This window comes from Pongo abelii, chromosome 10, assembly GCF_028885655.2.
Source record: "Pongo abelii isolate AG06213 chromosome 10, NHGRI_mPonAbe1-v2.0_pri, whole genome shotgun sequence".
Classification (NCBI taxonomy): Eukaryota; Metazoa; Chordata; class Mammalia; order Primates; family Hominidae; genus Pongo; species Pongo abelii.
The window spans coordinates 66894082-66916957 of NC_071995.2; the positions used below are offsets into that span (position 1 = coordinate 66894082).

A 22876-nucleotide genomic window follows, 5' to 3' on the forward strand; every position below is an offset into this window, starting at 1 on the left:
AACTAATTATACAGAATATGATCTAGTTCTCTTACAAGCAAGGAAAAAATTTCAGTGTCATCTCAATATAATATTTATCAATAGTTATTTATAACTATGCATCTGCAAGCTGGCCTATTACATAAAAGATAATGTAAGATGACATAACCTGACTTGATATGGATATCCAATATTATTTAAAGAAGGAGGGAAATCACACTGATAAAAATCTAAGTGAAGAAGTACTTTGATGAGTAACTCAATCTCAATTTTAGCACAAGTGGCCCCTAAGTGAACTGCAAGATAAGAATCTTCCCTTGAACAACCTCAGTGACACAGTCTGAGAATGAAAACCAACCAACAGACCTGAAGAAAACTATTCTTTGGAATGACAAGCCTCTTGAAGGGTTTTAACTGCCCTCTCCAACTTACTGGCTATCTCTGGCCTAGACCAGAGCAAATGCACAAAGGACAAACTATTTACTTTTCACAACCTGACTGTCAGGGTAAGTAAAACTAATCTAAACAAGGTTTTGTTTTTGTTTTTGTTTTAAATCAAGGTTAGAAAGACCACCTTTATTCCCAAAAGTTCCTGCTATAACAGGTGTTCTAAAGAGTTCTGAAGTACTCAGCCACTCTCTCTCCACCACAAAGTAAATGAAGTTTGGATTCCAGAGATTTCAGTATCTATATTCAGCAACTCACACAGGGTTTAACACAAATTCTGGGGCTGTGACATGGGTGCACAACTAGGTTTGTTTGGAGGATCAGGAAAAGTTTCACAATTTAGAAGCGTTCGCTAAGATCTCTAAGACAAGAAAGCAGACAAGTGCTACAAAATACTACAGGAATTCAGGAGAAAGTAGAAGGAGAAGCTTGGAAAATTAAGTACAGCTTCAACAGGCAGAAATAGGTGAGGTGTCTTTCCCACATCAGAGGCACCTGGGATCCTTGTAAAAGTGCCAATTCCTGAGCCCCAGTCTCAATCAAACTCTTGGGGTAAAGTGTGAAACTGGCATTTAACAAGTTCCTTTGGTGATTGGGAGGCTCATTAAAGTTTGAATGTTGCTAAGACTGTAGTAGGAAAATGTCCAGACAGACTTGAGAGGTAGTTGATATTTAGGTACACTCATTTCATTTTACATATAATCGTGAACATGTTTATATGTTAAGAAATATACTTCTAATCCACCTTTTTAAATGGCTGATTAATATTTTATTATATGAATGCACTACCATTTATTCAATCAATTCTCTATTGTTAGGTGTCCAGTGATAAGTAATTTTATGTAAATTATAGCATGTTCACTAAAATTATGTACAGAATTTATAACATTAAAATATTTTATAGTGTGGAAAAAGAATGCAAAATTATATAATTACAACCATGTAAAACAGACTTTCTATTAAAAACCTATAGCTTTGTAGCATATAAAGCCTTAAATTAAATAATGGATGAGGCCAGGTGTGGTGGCTCATGCCTGTAATCCCAGCACTTTGGGAGTCTGAGATGGGAGGATCACTTGAGGCCAGGAGTTTGAGACCAGCCTGGGCAACACAGTGTGATGGCATCTCTACAAAAACTTTAAAAATTAGCTGGGTGTGGTGGCATGTGTCTGTAATCCTAGCTACACGGTGTAAGATTCTCCCCGGGGCCTGAAAGCTTAAGGAGATGAATAACTCCTCCCTTCTCAGGCCCAGTCCCAAGGCGCAAGGCCACTTGCGTCAGCAGCGTGTGTCAGCAAGATAGCAGAAGCAGAAGAGAGCTGGCAGGAAGACACCTACCCTGGACGAAGACATGTACCCCTGAAGATCGAGAAACAGGCCATCTGGGTACAACATAGCAGTTACGTCAGACTAGGACACTTCCTGTTTACAGGAGACTATAAAACCTCTGCCCTGTCCTCACTTGGGGCTGATGCCATTTTAGGCCTCAGCCTGCCTGCACCCAGGTGCTCATCAAAACAGCATGTTGCTCCACACCGCCTCGTGTTGTCTGTTGGCGCGCTCTCAGGGTTCCAACCAATACAAGAACCTTACACTCAGGAGACTGAGGTGCAAGGATCCCTTGATCCCAGGAGTTCAAGGTTACAGTGAATTATGATTGTGCCACTGCACTCCAGCCTGGGACACACGAGACCTGTCTCTTAAAAAATTAATAATAATGAATGCATCCCTACAGGATTGAAAATGGCACATTGTCAGGGATAAGAGGCTAAATGATAGGATGATAAAGCTGAGTAATTATTTTCACCTTTCCATCTTTCCAGTTTTTTTAATTAAAAAAAAAAAACCAAACCCTATCATTCATTAAGTGCAGATACTATGTGCCAGGCACTCTGCTAAGCACTTTATGTTATATGATCTTCACAACACCTGTGAGGTGTGTGATAGCCACAATGTATAGTTGAGGAAACTTAAGTGGCAGAAACAGGGTTCAAATCCAAGTCTGTCTGATTCCAAAAATCTGTGCTCTTCTGAGGATCTAAGGCTGCCTCAATGTCCCTGAAAGTACTAGACAGGCCAAAGCCAACCCCACTCTGGGGAAAAAGTCCCCAGGTAGTTCTTTCAGCATCATGTTGCTACAGTTTGCTCCTAGAGCAAGACTGGGCTTTCTTCCTGGCTATGACTGATTACAGAACAAGACAACTGAATCCGAGGCTACCCCACTGGGACATTCCACATTGGGTGTTAATGTCACAACTCCATCAGACTATCTCTATGTGGAAGTCTCAATGGGATATGCCTAGGGAGAAGCAGAGACCTTGGGTGGCCCAGTCACTGGGACAAAGCTGCAGTGATGTGAAGCACATTCCAGTTTTTCGTGAGGCTTGTTGTGTGTTTGGTCTGATACATAAAGTTCTGGTACACAGAGTAATAGATCAGCTGGTTTCCCAGGCTTGCATGTTTCTCTGTGTATCCTTACAAGTCACCTCTGACCTAAGTCCAAGCTTGAGAGAGTTTCCTCAATGAACTGAGTTTCAGTTTCTTCCACGTAAGTGGGAATAACAGCCCTATTGGCAAGGCTGCACTGTAGTGTGAGTTCCTTTTATTTTCCCTAACAACGATCCAAAGATCTGACATCAATTTCATGTATGCACATTCCCACTATACCCCACACACAAGAAGTTTATCACATACGGCACGCAAAGCCCACATTAAATAATGAGTGAATCCACAGAAGAGTTGAAAATCACATATTATTTAGGTCAGTTTAAACACTCAGTCTCCAAAGTTCACACGCCCTCTGTATTTGAAGGAGAGGAAGAGGTACCTGACTAAGTGGTTTATTACAAACTAAACAAATGGAGGTTAACAAACAAAACAGAGACAAAAGGCATGGGCGAAGTTTCCAGACTAGCTATGCTTGCATTTTATTATTCACAGCTCAAAGCATTTTATGTATATTCACTCATTTAACCCTAACAGCCACAAGTGGTAGGTATAGGGTTATCCTTTCACACACAAGTCAACCGTCTTTGGGAACTTCATAAGGCAGAGGTTCTCAAAGTGTGGTCACGGTACCAAGAGTATCAGTATCACCTGGGAACTGGTTAGAACTGCACATCCTTGTGTTCCATCCTGAATGTGCTGAATGAGAAACTCTGGGGTTGGGGAGCAGTAATCTGTGTTGTTTTGTTTTTTTGGTTTTTTTTTTGAGGCAGAGTCTCGCTTTGTTGCTTTGTCCCCCAGGCTGGAGTGCATTAGAGTAATCGCGGCTCACTGCAGCCTCCACTTCCTGGGTTCAAACGACTGTCATGCCTCAGTCTCCAGAGTAGCTGGGACTACAGATGTGCGCCACCACGGCCAACTCATGTTTGTATTTTTAGTAGAGATGGGGTTTAGCCATGTTGGCCAGGCTGGTCTCGAACTCCTGACCTCAAGTGATCTGCCCGCCTCAGCCTCCCAAAGTGCTGGGATTACAGGCGTGAGCCACTTCACGTGGCTGGAAATCTATGTTTTAATAAGCTCTCCAGCTGATTCCCAGTCACCTGAAAGCTTAAGAACCACTGTAACAAAGGATAAGACTGGGTAGCCTATCCATGGAGTCCCTGCTCTGCTCTTAACCACTATGCTGTACTACTAATCACCTCAGAGATGGAAAATGGAAAACATCAAAGAAAAACAAAAGAAACATGAACGTGTGAAGCAAGCTTGCTGTGTACTGGCTTCTGTTGTTGAGGTTATTGTCTGTCTCCCCTCTGGGGAGAACTGGAAATGGAAGGAGGGAGTCGAGGGGCACAATGAGGATGGTTTGAGAAGTGACGACTATTGTTTGCTGCCTTGGTTTTGTTTGATTAGCTGGTACATCCCAAATTGCTCCCCATTTAAGGACTACAGATGAGCCTTAGTCACTTTGCGCCAGAGCTGTGGAATGTGGAGTAGCTGCACTTCTGGGATCAGGCTGCTAGATGTTCTCCCTGTACTCAGTTTGAATGCTAGTCAGCAAATAGGCTAAGAAAGTAGGGTAGGTAGGCCGGGCGTGGTGGCTCACACCTGTAATCCCAGCACTTTGGGAGGCTGAGGCGGGCAGATCACCTGAGGTTGGGAGTTTGAGACCAGCCTGCCTAACATGGCGAAACCCTGTCTCTACTAAAAATACAAAATTGGCTGGACGTGGTGGTACATGCCTGTAATCCCAGCTACTCGGGAGGCTGAGGCTGGAGAATCCCTTGAACCCAGGAGGCAGAGGTTGCACCACTGCACTTCAGCCTGGGCAACAAAAGCAAAACTCGTTTCAAAACAAACAAACGAAGAAACAAACCGAAAAGAAAGTAGGGTAGGCATGTTCTCACTCATAAGTGGGAGTTCAACAATGAGAACACATGGACACAGGGAGGGGAACATCACACACAGGGGCCTGTTGGAGGGTTGGGGGCAAGGGGAGGGAGAGCATTAGGACAAATACCTAATGCATGCGGGGCTTAAAACCTAGATGGCAAGTTGATAAGGTGCAGCAAACCACCATGGCACATGTATACCTATGTAACAAACTTGCATGTTCTGCAATGTATCCCAGAACTTAAATTTAAAAAAAAAAAAAAACTGACAAAAAAAAAAAAAAAAGAAAGAAAGAAAGCAGGGTGGCTGGACTGGCAAGGGAAGGAAAGACATGGACAAAATCCATTTGCACCATACACACCCTGTCTCTGGGACACACACCTTTTTTCATGGCAAACCACCTGGCATGCACTGCGGTTTCTGTAGAGTTTCAGGTTTGGGCCAGTCCACATGAACACCCAGTCTGTTTCTGAACTTGCAAAGCTGAGAGCCCGTACAGATGTGATGCCCTCTAGCCTGCCCCAGGTCAGCCACAGGATCCCAATGAAGCTTAACTGTCATATTCTGTGTAGTGGGCTGGGAATTCCTGACTTTGTTTATGGACAGGGGAACCTGTCAAGGAAGGGTCTCAGGGAGTCAGGTGTCCCAGGGGTCTTGTGCTGCTGTGATAAGAGTAAGTGCTCTATTCTGCTCTGAAGTAATGAAGGGGCTGGGCTATTTCTTCTGCCTAGGTCAATTCTAAAATCTACTTAGAGCCATGAGTTTTGCAGTTCAGTTTAATATGGGAGTGAGAGGAACACAGGAGGCTTCCCTGTTTAGGCATCCCAAAACGGAACGAGAAATAGGCATTTGACTCCAACTTCTGCTGCACTGGAATTTCCCGTTGCACAGATTCTGGTGTGGGGTCTAAAATGAGGCCACCTGCTGTGTGAGTATAACCCTGGGCCTTGTTGAGGTTGTGGGACTCAGTGGTCCCCAGGGGTTCTGCATGGATCTGGGAACCATGTCCCCTGCACTTTTCTCTCTGGCCCACCTCTTTGGGCCCAGCATTCCTGGCTCTTCTAACTGATCGCCTGGACAAGGAAGACAGCTTTACTCAGTGGAGTATGCTAACCCTGGAATGGCACTCTGAGGGTAGGGTGTGGAGCGCTGGTTGTTACCAGGGACTACCTCATGCTCACCAGTCTTCACAGCTGTCTTGTCCTCCACCCCACCCCTTGGCTGTACCACCACCACCACTGCCACCATATACACCCTAGTCACTCTCTAATCTTGTGTCATCTTTCTTCATAACTTTTTCACTCTTTGAGATTGTATATTTGTTTATCTATATACCATCTGTCTCACCAAAATGTAACCCACAAGGGCACTGCCTGGTGTGTTCACCATTTTGTTTAGGTTGCTGGTTTTGTTCACTGCTAACCTAACAGTGCCTGGCGCACAGTAGGTTTCAATTAGTATCTACTGTAACATTTCAAAAATTATTGGTGTATCTCCAGGACTGCTTTTTCTTGATAAATACTAGCACATAACATCCAGATTCTTCCCCTGGGCGTTCAGGATCCTCCATCACCTGCCCTCCACCCGAATTTCCCACTACCTGCTAACACAAATGCGCCCACAGGAGGCGGGTTCCTTTCTGCACCCTAGTACCCTAGGCACAGCCCCACCTTATTTACGTTGTTTTAGCTTAAAATGGCTTCATTGGATTTTCTGCCTTTTAAAATCCTCTGAGTTCCACAGAATCCTGGTTCTAAGAAGTTTCCCCAGGCTGCTCTGACTCACCTGGGTTTTTCTCTCTTCAGAATATTTCTTTAGAGTGGCATCCTAAGATTTGTCACTGCGAAGCATTCTGCCTTGAAGTTAGTTTTCTAAGGGTGTCACGGCCAGGTGTGGTGGCTCATGCCTGTAATCCCAGCACTTTGGAAGACTGAGGAGGGCAGATCACTTGTGGTCAGGAGTTCGAGACCAGCCTGGCTAACACGGTGAAACTCTGTCACCACTAAAAATACAAAAATTAGCTGAGCATGGTGGTGCGTGTAATCCCAGCTACTTGGGAGGCTGAGGCATGAGAATCGCTTGAACCTGGGAAGTGGAGGTTGCAGTGAGCTGAGATCGCACCGCTGCACTCCAGCCTGGGTGACAGAGCGAGACTCAGTCTCAAAAAAAAAAAAATGTTTCATGTGGCCAAGTCTTGATTTCACAAAAATATTGTCATATTTTCCTTTTGCTCCCCTGCTGTGTCTACCAGGTAAATCATGGCCATTCCCTAAGGCCCAGGTCATCTTCTTAGTAAAGACCTCGGTGGTGGGTTGTATTATTGGTTGCCCAACATCTGGTGCCCTGATGAATTCAGGCATATCATGTGACCTGCTCTGGCCAGTGAAATGTGGGCAGAGATGATATGTACCACTTCTGGGCAGAGCTTTAAGGGCTGATGCATGATTTGCCATCTCCTTTCCCTCTGACATAAGATAGGCAATGATTGGATAGAGGGTGCTCTGTCAGCTTCGGTCCTGGAGGGAAGGTGACAGGGAGCAGAGTCACAACTGTTCAATAACGGACATATGACATCTAAATCTTTATTTTTCTGTTATAAGCCATAGCAATTTGTGGGTCTTCTATTTCTGCAGTACAGTGCAGCCCTTTTCATATGACACTGCTTCCATAACCAACCCAAACCAAAATGACTTCCCTCTAGTCAATGTTCATTATACTTACTGCTGATACCTGTGCTTTTTCAGATAGGGGTTCCCAGAACCATAAAATTTTGTGGAGGTGGCCCATAAGTAAAGAAAGCTTAGAAAATGTGTTTTAGGCCAGACACGGTGGCTCATGCCTGTAATCCCAGCACTTTGGGAGGCCGAGGCAGGTGGATCATTTGAGGTCAGGAGTTCTCTGCAAAAAGTACAAAAATTAGCTGGGTGTGGTGGTATGCCATGAAGACACTCATTTTTATTTCTGACATCACTTTCATGCTTTGACAAAATGAAGTCCAAATGAAAACATGTCGTTGAGTAAACTTTCCTTTGTTTGGGTAATTGATCAAATGTGAACTGGATCCCATGGCTCTAACTGCTTTTCCTTCAATGACTTCCCATGGCATTGAGATGGCACCTGATCCCCTCAGCATGCACACCAGACCTCTTGGGATCTGTCTTCTTCCTGCCTTGGGTTTCCCACCCCAATCCCATACACCAGGCCCTAGCCATTCTTCATTATGTGTAGTTCCCAAAGGAGGTAACTCCCTGCCTTGACACCTTTAATACCTGCTCTTTCTTCTGCACGGATAGTCCTTAGCCCACCCCATCAAAGCGGCCAACCTCCCCTTGTCTTTTCAAGGCTCCGCTAAAAGCTTCCTGCCATCCAACACCTTCCTGATCCTTCTGCTCAGCCCCATCCCCTACCACCCTAAGTTAGATGTTTCCTTTGAACTTTCATAGATAGTACCCCTGCAACCCCTCTCCTATCACCTATTGAAACCAAAGGTTTTCCTGCAAGCAAGGGATTTTGTATCTCTGTGCTTGCAAAATCTAGTGTAGTGTCTGGCATATACATAGCAAATGATTGATAAATGTTTGCTGAGTGAATGGATGATTGGATAAATTAACAAACAAACCTGAGGAAGTTCACTTGGAGTCCGAGTCACCTCTAGTCCAGGGATTAGATGAAACTGTTTTCCAGTATTGATGGAAAAGTCCGTGGCTAGTCTATAAGGTGCCATCTTGGGTGGGCTCTGGAAAGAACCCAATTTTCTAGATTTAAATCAAGAGTCAATGGACCTTCTTGGAATATTTCCATGCAAGAAAGTGCCAAGATCCAAACCAAATGTCTGGTTTCAAGTTATATTCTTCCAACATTATGGGGAGATAGAGTTGCATTTGCTTACACGTTCATCCTCATAGTATTAAAGTTTTGATATTATACCCAAGAAATGTAGATGTTAGGTTCCATTTCATTTCTTCCCGAATAGGTGAATGGAGAGGTTTGGGAATTTCAGTTCCTAAATTAGGGACAGTTACTTTTTTAATTGAAAAAAAAATAGAGGAAAAATCTGAAGCTGCATTGGGTTGCAATAAATTTTCTTTTTTTTCTTCAAGACAGTCAAGACTCCCAGAGAAACAGAACAGCTTGTCTCATTAATCACTAACCATCAACAAAAAACAGGAAGACGGTAGGAAATTCCTCTGCCTTTCTCCTCTTGCAACCCCACCTTCTGTATTCCTCCCACTCCATTCCCAGGTCAGAGGCTCATAAACCTGTCCTCCTTCCTCTAAACATTTAAATTTTTAACCTGTAAATTATAAGACATTTTTAAGAATGGAGTTTTAAAAACTGGACATAATTATCATGCCCCAATCATTATAATTCTTCCATGTTCCCCTCTAGGATTTTTTTTTTCCTTCATATAGCTACAGGAAACTTGTTTTTAAATCCCCAAAGTGAAAACCTCTAGGGACCTCATACTATAAAAAGCTGAGAACTTCCCTTTTCGGTCCCTTGGGGAAGAGGTCAAACATAATCAGATCATCTTTTTGAAGGGCAATTCAGCTGTAATAAGAGCGAGATTGAGCATTATCTTAAAGTACAAATGAATACTTAAAGGTATTTCTTGGCCAAGGTGGGCAGATCACGAGGTCAGGAGTTCAAGAGCAGCCTGGCCAATATGGTGAAACCTCATCTCTACTAAAGATACAAAAAATTAGCCGGGTGTGGTGGTGTGTGCCTGTAATCCCAGCTACTCAGGAGGCTGGGGCAGGAGAATCGCTTGAACCCAGGAGGCAGAGGTTGCAGTGAGTGGAGATTGTGCCATTGCACTCCAGTCTGGGTGACAGGGCAAGACTCCGTTTCAAAAAAAAAAAAAAAAAAAAAAAAAGCACGATCATTACAACTAGTTATTGTCCATTTGAGGTTTCTCTTTTTACAGTATGTCATGGATATTCTGGTTCAGTGTTGAGGTTTTGTTTCTTCCTGCCCTATTGGTCTCACTCTGTCAGCCAGGCAGGAATGCAGTGGTGCAATCATGGCTCACTATAGCCTTGACGTCCCAGGGCTCAAGTCAGCCACCTCAGCCTCCTGAGTAGCTGGGACTACAAGCATGGACCACTATACCTGGCTAATTTGTGTATTTTTTTTTTTTTTGTAGAGATGGGGTTTTGCCATGCTGTCTAGGCTGGTCTTGAAATCCTGAGCTCAAGCAATCCACCCACCTCAGCCTCCCAATATGTTAGGATTACGGGCATGAGCCACTGTGCCTGGCCTGGCGTTCTTATTTGTTATGAGTGCCTGCAGGTGTCACAGAGCTGTAATTTAAGAAGAGGTTAATTCAGATCCCTTTTGACCCCAGAAAAGACAGTTTGTTGGAGGTCTGCACAGTCCTATTGTCTATTTATTGCTACCATAAGAACTCATCCTTTAGTGGCAAGGAATAACGGCAAATAATTTACTGGTTTCCCCATAAGCTACTGTGGAGAAGAAAGGCTTTTCTTTCAGTCATCCTACTTCCTGAGTTTTACCCTAAAAAGCTCTCATTCTAAAGTGAAGCAAGTGAGAGTCCAGAGTGAAGGATGCTTAGCTCCCAATAGCAGGAGAGGCCTTGAAGTTACCAAAATTAGGTTCCCTAACCGGGACATTTGGTGGATTAACAAAGGTGGACTACTTCTCACTAGTATCACTGTCTTGAGATTTAAATCTCAAAAATAGATCAGTAGTTTAGCAAAGACATCAAAACCAGCATTTGAGCAGCACGTCATCTGCCTGAACACAGCATGTGAGATGAGATGATATACAGTATCCTCTTCAGGGCATCTGACATAATGATGAAATGTGCAGGTTCCAGAAACAAAGTGTCAGGGCTAAAACCCAGCTCTGTCACTTACTAGCCATGTGGTATTGGGCAAATTGCTTAATCCCTCTAAATGAATCAGTTTCCTCATCCATATTATGGGATTAACGGTACTTACCCTCATGGGGTTGTTGTGCTATCTCATTTAATTCTTACAAGCTTTAAAAATAGTGCCAGAAACATTGTAAGCACGTGTTTGTTTGAGGGCCTCAGGTGTACAAATTGGCTGATGACAAACTACTGGCCCTAGCAGATGATGTAGTATCAGACCAATTAAAGACAAATTTTCAATATAAACGGTGTACATAACATAAGGATAGACTGCCAACTTGTTATGCCAAGAGACAGCAGAAATATACGTGCCAGAAGATCTGCACATCAGGTCAAATAGACCAACATTCACTGAAGTTAAAAAGAAAACTGGAGTGTGGATTCAGAAAGTAGAAGGGGCTATTTTGAGAGAACATGTCCTTCAAAATGTATTAGCACAAAACTGTCACAAACATTCACACCACCAAGCATCAGGTAAATTACCTTTTCAACTCCAAGGACTGAATCTCCTTCAGAATTCCAGGCCCTAACAGCAGAGAACAGTGCTGAACTGGGAAGCTGCATGTTGCCATGAGGGCAGGGCAGAAAGCCAAGTCACCTCTGTTAACTGTGTTGAATCATTAACCATAAACACATCTTTCACAACATTTTCTTACATGGCCTGTTCCCAAAATTATTGAGGACATCGTGTAGATTTTGACTATCTCAATGTTAATGAGACTGGAAGCATGTTAAGAATTTCCAGTCTGGTGCTGTCATGGAGAGACTCCAACTCATCACTGTAAGAGGGCAAGCCAAGAACTTGTAGACAAGGAAACGGTTCATTAGGAATTAACCAATGACATAAAATTGGTTCAATATGAATCGGTCAATGCCAAAAAAAGGCAGGGGAACTGTCCTAGATTGTGAGACTGTAGACGATGGGTGAGCCTTGCTTGATTTGATTCTGGGAACTACTGGAAAACTTTAAAAATGCAGTATGTTGTTCGATATTATTGAGTTATTATTATTTTTAGTTTAATAATGATGTGTCATGATTAGGCAGGAAGAAGTCATGCTTAGGAGATGCATATTGGTGTTTTTTGGAATGATGTGACATGCCATTTATCACTTCTAATGGTTCAGTAAAATCAACAGATGGAGCTCATGAGAGAGATAAAGCAAATGTGGCAAAATATTAATAACTGGTGGATGTATATGAATAATGTGTGAGTGCTTATTTTACTATTTTTGTATTTTTTTTCTGTAGGACTGAAAATTTTCTAAATACAAAGCTGGAGGGATCAAGAGAATGAAAAGGTAAGCCACAGACTTGGAGAAAATGTTTGCAAAAGACATGTCTGATGAAAGAGTTATCCAAAATACAGAAAGAACTCTGAAAACCCAACAATAAGAAAATAAACAACCCAATTAAAAAATGGACAAAAGATGGAAACAGCAGGCATTTCACCAAAGAAGATAAACAGAGGGCAAATAAGCATATGAAAAGATGTCATCATATGTCACATCATATGTCATCAGGGAAAGGCAAATTAAAACAACAATGAGATATCAATGCATTCCTATTACAATGGCAAAAATTCAGAATACTGACAACACCAAATACTGGCAAGGATGTGGAGCAACAGGAACTCTCGTTCATTGCTGGTGGGAATGCAAAACGGCCAATTTGGAAAGCAGTTTGCAAGTGTCTTACAAAACTAAACCTACTCTTGCCATATGATCCAGCAAACAAGCTCCTTGTTATGTAACAAAATAAACTGAAAACTTATGTCCATATAAAAACTATACAGCTATTTACATTTTTATTTATCATTGCCAAAACTTGAAAGGAACCAAGAGGTCCTTCAGTAGGTGACGGGATAAATAAACTGTGGTACACTCAGACAAAGGAATACGAGTCACTGTTGAAAAGAAATGATCTATCAAGCCATGAAGATACATGGAGGAAACTTAAATGCATATTACTAAGTGAAAGAAGCCAATCTGAAAAGGCTATACTATATGAGTCCAAGCATATGACATTTTGGAACAGGCGAAATTATGGAGACAATAAAAAGATCAGTGGTTGCCAAAGGCTAGTGAGGAGGGAGGGATGGAAAGATGGCACATAGGGTATTTAGGGCAGTGAAACTCCTCTGTATGATACTACAATGGTAGATACATGTCATTATACATTTGTCCAAACCCCTACTTCAGTGTAGGTTTATTAGTTGTAACAAATGTACCACTCTGGTGGAGGATATTGATCATGGGAGAGGCTATGCGCGTGTGGGGATAGGGACAAGGGGTATGTGGGAAATCTCTGTACCTTCCTCTCAATTTTGCTTTAGATAATTTTGCTTTTGGGTACTGGTTCTTGGGTTTTAAGTAAATATTTATATTTGTATTGACTTTGCACAGTAGGTACAGCAAATTTGCTCTAAAACTGCTCTAAGAAAATAAAGTCCTAAAAAAAACCTGGTGAGGAGGGAAAGGTTTGAAAAAGGTAAAGGTAAGAAACTATGCCCCCATGCACCGGCTCCTGCGGCTTGTAAGGGTGGGATTTAGGAGCCAGAGAGGTCAGGTTGTTCACCGGAAAGGTGAAGCCACCTGGAGGGAGAATGGAAGCCCCAAGGTGAGGAATTCACAGGCTGCCTTCTCTCTGATGAAAATACAGAGCTGTACTAACCATATTAGAAAGGGGTTAAGAAATTAGTATGTAAACTCTCCAAAACCTGGTCAAGCACATTAGCTTTATTAAACCTCTCCATTTGGAAAAGAAAATCATTTTAAAATTTTTATTACAACTAGCAAAAGCTACAAAAATAGTTTAAAATCATACGATTTATGGGATCATTGAGACTTCTGATCACTCAGTCATTAATCTAGCAAAGGCCAAGAGTCCAGCAGTCAGTCAAGTTTGGGTGTTGGGCAAGTTTAATCATAACTTTCATGTCTTCCTCAGGATTGGACTTTGGATGGAGTGAAGGGGAAGGAATATAAATGTTCGGACTTATTCAGTCTCAATTAGATCGCCACTCCCCTTCAGTCTCTGGGTAGAACAGAGCAAGTAGCAGAAGTATTACAGGAGAAGAAGGGGAGAGAGGAGAGGGAAGGGGAGAGGGGAGGGGACGGCACAGGGGCTGGGAAGGAGAGTATCAGAAAGAGGCACCTGTGTGTCACCCAGCCTGAGAATGCCAACTGAGGAGCTCTACTTTACTTAATATGCATCAATGCAGGACCAAACCTTTGGTGCTTTAAGAATCCTTTCAATTTATCCTTTAACAAAATCATAACACATACTTGATAAATGAGAAGCTACATGACAATCACGCAACCTCTTTCCAAGGAGAGGTAAATATGAGATTTGTTTACCTTTTTGTTTCTATTCATTTTTAAGATAGCCAAGAAGAATATGAGCATACTATCATTCTACATAATTTAAACTATGAGTGGGTACTAATTAATTTCTGTAGCAAGGCACCATGTGAAATTTGCTGTACCTGCTGTTGCAAAAGTCAATACAAATATAAGTATTTTACTTTAAAAAACTCCCAAGAACTAGTACCCAAGTATTCCACACACTGAAATACCATGCCTCAAGAAATTATCAACAGATTTCTTTAGCTTATCAAAGCACTTGGCAATGATGCTCTGAGCAGACCCATTAACAATGATCACTAATTGAGGGGCATAATAAGGGGATCTGCTTTAGAAATCTCTATTGGTTTTGGATTTTCCAGTGTTTCACTGAGATTTGGGGTATTAGGATAGCAGAAGGGTGGCATATTTAAGTGGTGTCATAATCATGGAATCAGAGGAAAAACAAAGATTTCGGGAAATCATACCTGCTTAAAATACTGATATTTTACATAATTTCCAAAGTGCTTTATCATTTCATCCTCAACAGAAACACCATGAGATAAGTAAGGCAGGTATTATTATCCTTATTTTACAAATGATGAGATGGGCTCAGACAGCCTGGGCTTTGAACTGTGTTTTTGTTTGTTTTACTCTAAGGTTAATGTTTCTCCAAAGTAAAACAGACCTTCTTCTATTACTACCTCAGAGGCAATTGATGTTTACCTTTTTTAGAATAAAGAACTTGAGACATCTCACTCCCAAAATAAAGTAAGAGCTTCATCTCCCGTGTCCCTTTCCCCACCCTACAAAAGTGACAAAAAGTCACTACTAACAAGTTGCCTCTCCAATAGATGAGCTTTATTTAGACTCATCGATGAGAAGATGCTTTCTGGAAGTTGTAAGTTTATTTTCTTTTGTATCTATAAGAGCTTTGAGACATTAACTGCCTAGAATGTTATTATTAACAAACGTTGTTAATAAAGTCAATGTTACCTGCAAGTAGGCCCACATTCTCACAAAGAAACTTGAACCTATTTTGGGAGTTGCTAAATTTCTCAAGCTGTGCATTTACAGTTGGCTAATCACATGTTTTTTCCTGAGCTGAAGACAGTAGCTTTAATAAAGCCATCTTTCTCTTATTTTCCCCCTTTGGAGCTATTGACGTCTCAGTCAATAATGCCCTCTCATACCCGTAAACTGTAGTTTATGTTCAATATATCCAAAGGACCAACATTGAATGTTAAGGCTCCAAACTGTCTGTCAGAGTAGGCCCAAGATCACATGGGCACCGCCACTGAACATTTTTAGGTCAGAAAATCTCCCAAGCCCAACTCTTTAGCTTCGACAAACTGTATAATTAACTTGCATCTCAGATCAGCTCCTACCTTAAAATGTAAGTTGAGAAATGCCCATTTCAGAAGCAGCATGAGGAAATGAAGCTGTTAATAAGCCATTTGAGTTTACCCATTCATTAAAGCACATCTTATCTTGATCTTAGTTTGTAGATTTTAAATTAATAACTTATACTCTGCCAGTTTCACAAAGGACACGAGGCACATTGCTCACTGGCAAACTATTCTCAAGAAAGAGTGGGCCAGGTGCCATATTCAGAGGCCTAGAACTGATCTCATGCACATAAACATACAAGTCAGGCCTCCCACCCTCTGTGTCTCCTTCCCTCCGTCCGTCCCTCCGTCCCTCCCTCCCTCCCTCCCTTTCTCTCATTCTTTCTTTCTTTCTTTCGACTGGGTCTTGCTCTGTTGCTCAGGCTGGAATGCAGTGGTGTGAACATGGCTCACTGCAGCGTGGAACTCCTGGGCTCAGGTGATCCTCCCACCTTGCCCTCCCATGTAGCTGGGACCACAGGCATGCGCCACTATACCTGGCTAACGTTTTGTAGAGATGGGGTCTCACTCTGTTGCCCAGGCTGGTCCTAAACTCCTGGTTTCAAGTGATCCCACCGCCTTGGCCCCTCAAAGCACTGGGATTACAGGTGTGAAACACTATGCTTGGCAAGTCAGGTCTCTTGAAAGGAGTCTACTTTTCCATAGGCTGTGACGCAGAAACCTTGGTAGAAAGTCCAAATAATTATAAGAAGTCATTCCAGAGACACTCTTGACTATGACAGATACCGTCTCATAATGGATCGATGTATCCCTAGCTCATCTCAAGTCTGCAGGACAATCACAACTCTGTGTCCATCATTTGCAGTACATAGTGGCCAGTCCTTTCTGACAATGTGCATCTATTTACCTCAATTGAGATTAAGAAATTGGTAGACACGGACCTTACTCAAGTTACTTCATTTTACCACAGAGTCAAATGGTTGGGCTTCAGGATGAGGCAGATTCTTAGGGGAAGATGGCAACAAGATTCGCCAAAGTTTTCACATTGCTCAATACATCAGCAATGCTGAGCAACAGAATTGCTAATACCTTCAGACATGCCCAACTACCATTCAGAATTAGATGAGCTCTTGAAGACCAACCATAAGGGTACTGTTCAAGCCACTCTCTCCATTTAACATACAGGGAGGTGGGCACAAGATCACACAACAGAGGCCCAGTGAGAAAGCAGAAGGCAGTCTGAACCACAGGCTGGCATGTAGATGGAAAGGGAAGAAGAGAGAGGGGAGGATGCTCATAGTGATTCAGTCATACATGAATGACTCCTATCTAATGAACATAAACCTAAGTAGAATAGAGCCAGGCCTGGCATTTTTAAACTGTGCATTAAAATACAGAAAAGTGGTGTTTGTTTTTTGGGATGGAGTTTCATTCTTGTCGCTCATGCTGGAGTGCAATGGTGTGATCTCGGCTCACTGCAACCTCCACCTCCCGGATTCAAGTGATTCTCCTGCCTCAGCCTCCCGAGTAGCTGGAATTACAGGCATGCACCACCACGCCTGGCTAATTTTTGTATTTTTAGTAGAGATGGGGGTTTCACCATGTTGGCCAGGATGGTCTCGAACTCCTGACCTCAGGTGATCCACCCGCCTCAGCCTCCCAAAGTGCTAGGATTACAGGCGTGAACTACCACACCCGGCCAAAATATAGAAACATTTTAAAACATCTCTCATGATACGCTTGAGAAGGATTCAGAGAAATCTTTTTTTCTCTCTCTCTCTCTTTTTTTAAACAGGGTTTCACTCTGTCACCCAGACTACAGTGCAGTGGTGTGATCTCAGCTCACCACTGCCTCCACCTCCTGGGCTCAAAGAATCCTCCCACATCAGCCTCCTGAGTAGCTGGGACTACAGGCACATACCACCATACCCAGCTAATTTTTGTACTTTTTGTAAAGACAGGGTCTTGCTATGTTGCCCAGGCTGGTCTTGAACTCCTGGGTTCAAGTGATCCACTCGCCCCACCCTCCCAAAATGCTAGGATTCCAAGCATGAGCCACCGTACCTGGCCAACAGAAATCTTATTGTAGGTATTTTATATAGTGCTTCTACATTTTTGTGCATTAAAAAAAATCATGGAAACATGTAAGATATAGCCTTGTTTCTTGGTGAGTAGGTCTACGCAAACCTACCCACAAAGGCAGAGGGAACTAAGAGGCTTAAGAAAGAGGCTGATAAATCCAGTTCTTCAGAGAAAAAATTTAATAGGGACTTAACAAATAGAAGCGATGTCTTGGGCTGCTCCAGAAAGTGAGTCCCTATGTTCACCCACCAGAAATAATCTTTTATATAGCAAGTGTTTAGAGTAAAGACAGCTGGTCATGTCTCAGATCCTCCTGGGGAACACTGGTGACCACTGGGGAAGTCAGATAAGCATGTTTCTGAGGGGTTATCTGTGCTACAGGCATTGTTTCTTGGCCTTGCTGCAGGAACACCTTGGCATGCAGGACTCAAGCATCGGTCATCGTGGTGGTTTTGCTTCAAGATGGTGTTACCCTTGCAGTGCAGCAGGCTGTTTTCCTACCATCCCAATGTGTGAGCCTAGTCATTCTCAAGTCATTCTTTTGCTCTACTTATAGAGTCCTATTGATGCCCAGTATTAAGCACATCAACAGCAGACCAGGTCTGCAGCTTTGCTATGTTCTTACAGGTATATCTTCAGATGACCCGCAGCAGAATTACCTGAGGTATTTGTAAAAAACTGCAAACTCCTGGGCCCCATCCAGAACAGGAATCTTGAGGCGTGAGTTCAGGAGTCTGCATTTTTCACAAATACCTCAGCTGACTCTAATTCACGCTGTTAAGAAAAAAACTCTTCAGTGAAATAACAATATATACAGAATACTCTATATTGAATCCAGTACAATGAATACATGGAATACAATATGCAGAGAAAGCTATATGCTGAAGAGCTCACTGTAGTTTTTTTTTTTTTTTTTTTTTGAGAGACAAAGTCTCACTCAGTCACCCAGGCTGGAGTGTAGTGGCACAATCTTGGTTCACTGCAGCCTCTGCCTCCTGGGTTCAAGTGATTCTCATGCCTCAGCCTCCCGAGTACCTGGGATTACAGGTATCTGCCATGACACCTGGCTAATTGTTTTGTATTTTTAGTACAGACGGGGTTTCACCAAGCTGGTCTTGAACTCCTGACTTCAAATGATCCACCCGCCTCCGCCTCCCAAAGTGCTGGGATTACAGGCGCCACTGTGGATTTTCATAAACTAAACACACACTTGTGTAGACAGCAGCCTCGAAGCACCCTTGTGCCTATTTCCAGGCACAGTCTCCTGTGGTGCATCCATGCATACTGTTGTATAAATGTAAATCATTCATTCTCAGGACTGCATAGTATTCCGTCAGGGAATGTGAACCAAATCAAGAACACTGGCTTCCAGAATTAAGCCTAAACAGAGCTAATCCCTGCATGAACACACCATGTCTTATACCTGAAGGCACGCTTCTCCATTTTTGACCCCATGGCTAATGTTTGCCAGGAACTATAGAGCTCACACTGTGACTGAGATCAGAGGGCTGGGTGAGAGTGCTGCTTGCACCAGAGCAGTGGCTCTGTTGTTCGACTTTAAAGAGGCTCCTTCTAGCATGGTCTGATAACCAGTAAGGTGTCATATCTTTTCCTGACACAGGTTTTTCAACCCTGCCTCATGAAGGCTCATCAGAGTATAATTCTTTCCTGAACACTGCAGTTGCTGAAATAGCCAATTTGGAGGGAACATTATTAGGGTGATTCTGCGAACCTGGAGCTAGACAACTTGAGTCCAAATCCCAATGCTGCCACTGCTTGTGGGACTATGGGCAACTTATTTAACTCTCTGGAGCCTCAGTTTCCTCATGTGTAAAAGGAGGTTATAATAGTACCTCATAGGGTTGTCACAAGCAGTGAAGGAGCACTTAGAACAACATGCACAGTAAGCAAACATATGTGTTTGATAGATGCATTGGAACTTCTGAACTCATGAGTGCAACACAGACACTAAGGGGTCATATGGTTTTAATGACAAGGGAAGAAAGGAAGTGCAGTGACTTGGGGTAGGTTAGCCCAGTGGCTCCCACTCCACCTGCCTTTAAAGAATCATCTACAGAAGGCTTGCACATTTGTACCCATATTTCTGCCACACAACATTCTTTTTCCGGAATCTAAAAAGTGTTAATTAACATGCCTACATGTAGTCATCCACTTTTGCTAACCTTTGCTAGCCAGAATGAAAATTCATCATTAATCCAGGGCTGGGTTGGTTATTTATTTATTTATTTATTTATTTATTTATTTATTTTTGAGATGGAGTCTCACTCTGTTGCCCAAGCTGGAGTGCAGTGGCACGATCTGGGCTCACTGCAACCTCCGCCTCCCAGATTTAAGTGATTCTCCTGCTTCAGCTTCCCAAGTAGCTGGGATTACAGGCTCCCGCCACCACACTCGACTAATTTTTGTATTTTTATAGAGACGAGGTTTCACCATGTTGGCCAGGCTGGTCATGAACTCCTGACAGGTGATTCCCCTGCCTCGGCCTCCCAAAGTCCTGGGAATACAGGCGTAAGCCACCACACCGGCCTGGGTTATTTTTAAATGGGCTATTATCTCAAACTCATTTTTGTACCAGATGAGGGATTAAAAATTCCATTACAAGTAGAAACACTGAAGAATCCCTTCTCTGATTCATTCTGGCTTGTCTTCTAGTTCTTGCAAAGCTGTGACATTTCATGTATTTTATGTATTTACTAAGGTGCTGTAGGTACCAGGATACAAGGCCAACCCAGGGCTACTCTTTCTGCTGTGTCTCTACCTACAGCCATTATGACCTGAATCTACTCCACAGGACACAGCTTTTTTTTTTTTTTTTTTTTTTCTCTCATCACTTTCTCTTTTCTCTGGAGGTATCTGCTAAAATTGCAAACTCCTGGGCCCACCCAGAATGTACATCCACTTTCTGAGTGTCTCTTCAAACTCCTCATGGCTCTTTCTGCTTACCAAAGTCATACATACTTTTTAAAACTTTGAGCGCTCAAAAATATATACTGTCAGACATGAACTCTATCTACACACCACTCGATTCCCAAAAATAGATTCCAGATGGAGTTAGGTGCTAAACGTAAAAACTAAAACCATAAAAATATGGAAAAGGGTATAGAATATATTTACGACCTTGGGGGAAAGAGGGCCTTTTTAAGTGAGGCATGGAACATAAAAGCATAAAGAAAAGGACTGACGAATAGGATCTCATAAAAATTAAAAACTTCTGTAAGGCCAAAGATACTGAAAATGGAGCTTAAAAGATAAGCCACAGAAGAGGTGAAAATATTTGCCACACACATAACAAAGCATGAATAAATAGAAAAACAGGCAAATGGCATGAGAAAATAGAAATGACCAATAGAGTTGAACAGAAGTTCCACAGGGGCAGGGGTCTGTGTTTGTTCGTCCGGGGCAGTACCTCAATGTTTATCTAATGTTGAATTAATGTGAAAACATGTTCATTCTGATTTTCAATCATGTAAATGCTACTAATTATTAATTAGAGATAGGTTCTCACTCTGTCATCCAGGCTAGAGTACAGTGGTGGGACCATTGCCCTGGGTTCAAGCAATCATCCAGCCTCGGTGTCCTGGGTAGCTGGAATGACAGGAATGCACCATCATGCCTGGCTAGTTTTTAAAAAAATTTCGGTTAAGATGGGGTCTTGCTATGTTGCCCAGGCTAGTCTTGAACTCCCGGCCCTGGCCTCAAACAATCCTCCCATCTCGACCTCCTAAGTCGCTGGAACTGTAGGTGTGTACCACCATGCTCAGTGAAAATGCAACTTAAAATGGAGATTTTTTTTTCACCCATTAGAATGGAAAAAAATTAGTGTTGGTTAGGATGTGGGGAAATACACATACTCATGTGGGGCTGGGAGTGTAAATAATACATCCTCTTGTAGGGTAATCTGTCAGTATCCATCAAGCACAAAAATGCATATACTTTTTATGCACACATATGTTTATTGCGGCACTATTCACAATAGCAAAGACTTGGAACCAACCCAAATGTCCATCAATGATAGACTGGATTAAGAAAATGTGGCACATATACACCATGGAATACTATTCAGCCATAAAAAAGGATGAGTTCATGTCCTTTGCAGGGACATGGATGAAGCTGGAAACCATCATTCTCAGCAAACTATCAGAAGATCAGAAAACCAAACACTGCATGTTCTCACTCATAAGTAGGAGTTGAACAATGAGAACACATGGACACAGGGAGGGAAACATCACATACTGGGGCCTGTCGGAGGGTGGGGGGGCTACAGGAGGCATAACATTAGGAGAAATACCTAATGTAGGTGACGGGTTGATGGGTGTAGCAAACCACCATGGTACATGTATACCTATGTAACAAACCTGCACGTTCTGCACATGTAACCCAGAACTTAAAGTATAATATAATAATAATAATAATAATAATAATAAAGAAGAGGAAGAAGAGGAGGAAGAAGAGCATCATCAATGAAAGAAAGAAACTTGAGGAAAAAAATGCATGTACTTTTTGATTTAGCAGTGCCTATCTTGGGAAATTATGGAGCTAATGTGCTTGTTTAACGGTATCTATTGCAGCATTCTTCGAAATATCTAAAAGTTATAAATGACCTAAAGATTCATCAATATGGAAATGACTAAATAAACTAAGATAAAATTATACCACGGAATAGTTTGAAACAGTTAAAAAAATGAGGTATCTCTATATGTACTAACCTCTAACATAACACACATAAGTGAAAAAGCCAAGTTGCATAATGACATTTACAAGAGTGTTACTCATAAGACAAAACTGTAGACGTGTGTATACAGCATATGGAAATGCACATCAACTGTTTTTTACTTCACAATATATTCTGGACATCTTCCCATGTCAAAACGTACAAATCTACCTAATTCTTTAATAAAGGTTGTAAAATACTCCATTGACTGGGTCTGGCATAATCTGACCAATTCTCTACGGATGAATGTATGGGTTTTAAAAAATATCTTTATTGAGACATAATTTGCATACTATACAATCCACTCAGTTTAAGTATACAAGTCACTAGTTTCTTAAACTATTATTTCTTTAAAATATGGCAAAACACACATAACAAAATTTGTTATTTAACCATTCTAAGTGTACAACTCAGTGGCATTAACTAGATGACTGTATCATTTCATTTTTTTACTATTATAAGAAATGCTGCAAATACAATGCTGTATATCCTCATATATACTTTGTGCAAATGACTCCATAAGATAGAAAGCTCTCATCTTTGATGGCCCAATGATAAAGAGTGATAAAAACGGGTTGGTCTTTTTCCTAAGATAACTACATTATTGTTAAACATGATTTTTAAACCTGTAAAAGACACGGAGGAATTTCCCAAGCAAATTTAGAAGTTGGAAAAAAAAATACCTTGTTTTTCTCTGTTGATTCACATTGTCGA

The 22876-nt window shown here is 42.0% G+C and overlaps 1 protein-coding gene across 2 annotated transcripts in view; it reads right to left on the bottom strand.

The window, feature by feature from the left end:
* The window catches only part of CPM (carboxypeptidase M), an 80116-nt gene that overhangs the window by 37028 nt on the left and 20212 nt on the right, over nt 1–22876 (bottom strand).